The sequence below is a fragment of the Artibeus jamaicensis genome, unplaced genomic scaffold (genome assembly GCF_021234435.1).
Source record: "Artibeus jamaicensis isolate MK-2021 breed Jamaican fruit bat unplaced genomic scaffold, CSHL_Jam_final contig_3176, whole genome shotgun sequence".
Taxonomy (NCBI): Eukaryota; Metazoa; Chordata; class Mammalia; order Chiroptera; family Phyllostomidae; genus Artibeus; species Artibeus jamaicensis.
Window position 1 is genome coordinate 7,670,824 of NW_026521740.1, and position 2,703 is coordinate 7,673,526.

General features: G+C 36.6%; 1 non-coding gene across 1 annotated transcript; it reads left to right on the forward strand.

Annotated features, from left to right (window-relative positions):
• Positions 1–886: 886 nt before the first annotated feature.
• On the forward strand, positions 887–993 carry LOC128627114 (U6 spliceosomal RNA). The gene has a single exon (XR_008391235.1). It is a non-coding gene; the product is annotated as a U6 spliceosomal RNA (small nuclear RNA).
• The last annotated feature ends 1,710 nt before the right edge of the window (positions 994–2,703 follow it).

Below are 2,703 nucleotides of genomic sequence, written 5' to 3' on the forward strand. Positions count from 1 at the left end.
AACAATAAGGTCTAATTGTAAGGTTAAAAATTAAAGCTAAAGCTAAGATACTGGAGGATTATAGCACAAAGGGTTGTAAGAGGGATGGTTTAAACTTAAGTATTTTCAAGATCTTCAATCAGAGAGGGAGGTGAAAAATTGCACTTTAAGTATAAATGCTAAAATTCAAAGGCAATTCCCTCAAAACAAGAAAGATTAGAACTGACCCCTCAATTAAACTTAAGATTAGGTTAAAAAATAGTCCAGCTATATATTGGTTCTGAGACACACTAAAACCTATGCACTAAGATAAAATTAAAAGGGTAGTAAAAAGCCTACCAGATACCCTATGAGCAACTTCATGTCACTAAATTCAAAACATCAATGAAAATTACAAATCCCAAAGAAATGCAGTAACAAAAATAGCTAAACACTTAAACAGAAAGACTAGTATTTCTATAATCACTGAAATGTAATTAATAGTTACATTTCCTCACAAAAGAAAGGCCAAGTTCAGACAATATTATAGGCAAGCTCTACCCAGTTTTCAAGTAACAGATAATTTAAATCTTTCTCTTCTCTTTCCACAGAATAGGGGGAAAAAAGAGAACACTCACTTATTCCATAACCTGGACATCAAAACTAGACAAGAAAAACACACACACAAAAGAATAGGCCCACTTCAGCACTGTACTAGAACTTTAAGCTGCCTGCACTAAAAGACCACAACCATGCCAAATAAGCGGACATATTTTTTAAAAATAAATTTTAAAATAAGAACAAAGAAAAGCAATTATTTGCAGACATTATTGTCCATGTAAAGGATCCCCCAAACCTAGCAGATTTTAAATACAAGACTTTAGTACAATGGCTGGATCTAACAGCAGTGATCAAAACTATAACTCCTGTGCTCACGTTAGCAGCACAAATACTAAAACTGGAATGATACGAAGATGATTAGCACAGCCCCTGCACAGGATGTGATGCAAACTTTTATTTTTGCAACCCTTCTGTAAATCCAAAATTACCTTGAAGTAAAAGTTGAAAAAATATATGCAGTCTCTTAGGTCAAGAAACAGAAAGGCATTTTTTAAAAAAGATTTTATTTATCTTTAGAGGGGAAGGAGAGAGGGAGAGAAACATCAATGTATGGTTGCCTCTAGTGCTTCCCCTGCTGGGAAATAGCCTGCAGGGAACTGGCCTGCAACCCAGGCATGTGCCCCGACTGGGAATTGAACCTTGATCCTCTGGTTTGCAGGCTTGTGCTCAATCCACTGAGCTATACCAGCCAGGGCAGAAAAACATATTTTTAAAAGATACTACTTAGCCCTGGCTGGTGTAGTTCAGTAGATTGAGCACAAGCCTGTGAACTAGAGGATCAAGGTTCAATTCCCAGTCAGGGCACATGCCTGGGTTGCAGGCCAGTTCCCAGTAGGGGACGCATGAGAGGCAACCGTACATTGATATTTCTCTCCCTCTCTCCTTCCCTTACCCTCTAAAGATAAATAAATAACATTTTAAAAAAGAAGATACTACTCATAATAGGACATTAGGATAAGGAAACCAGGAGGAAATACAAGAAACGAAGTTCAAAAGCTTAAGGAAATTTCTAGGAACCTAAAGAATAGAGGGCTGTGCTATCTTTCAGAATGAAAAAATTCATTATGGTATTTTTTTCTAATAAAATGATCTACCACTTGAATGCAAAGGCAATTAAAGTCCCAACAAAATTCTTTGGAAAACCCGACAAACTGGTTCTGAAACTGCACAGAAGGGCAAAGGCGTCCCCCGTGCGATGCCTCAAAGGGGCACTTGTTTAAATGCTTTCTGTGAGGCTGCAGGACCATCGACGGGGCACCAGCAGTGGGATAAACAGGCAACCAATGGAATACAGAGCCGTGAAACAAAACCTACACATGTATAGATACTTACATGACAGAAATGAAACTGTAGGTCAAGAAGTCTAGATAGATCGTTATTTGGTTTGGGACAGCTAATCATATCCCCACGTTAGAGGGGGAAAAAGTGAATTTGGATCCCAATACACACACACACACACACACACACAATTCAATGCAGAGTAAAGATTTAAATGTAAAAAACAAAGCTTTATTTGTAACTTTTAGAATATAGAGTATCTTTATTAACAATTTCTTAACCAAAATACAAAAGACAAAACAGAGAAAGAATAATAAATTTAACATTAAAGTTAGAAATGTTTACCTAGAACACAAAACTTAATTCTAATCACTTAGTCTTAACTTCCAGTTTACAGGAAGCAGAGAGGTTACAGTAGGACACCATGACGCCATCAAAGAACTCTAGAATGTGGAACATTTTACAAAACAACTGGCCTGAACTCTTCAAAAACTCAATGTCATTTTTAAATAATGGAGGTAGAAATGGATGCGTAAGAAATTCTTTTAGGTTAAGAGAATAAGCTGATAAGAACATACAGGGCATGAACCTCAAGTTTAGATCTGAAAACAAACCTACACCTAAAGTGACATTCTTGACACGATTAGGAAATTTGAATATACACTATATATTACGGGATTACTGGTACTGTGGTTCTGCAGGGCACTTGCTCTTTAACGAATGCATGGTGAAATACTGGGAGGTGAAAATGTCACTATTTTCGACTTACTTTCAAATTGTTCAAAAACAAAATGTTATTAACTGACAGCTCTATGGAAGGCATATGGATGTTCATGTTTCATATTT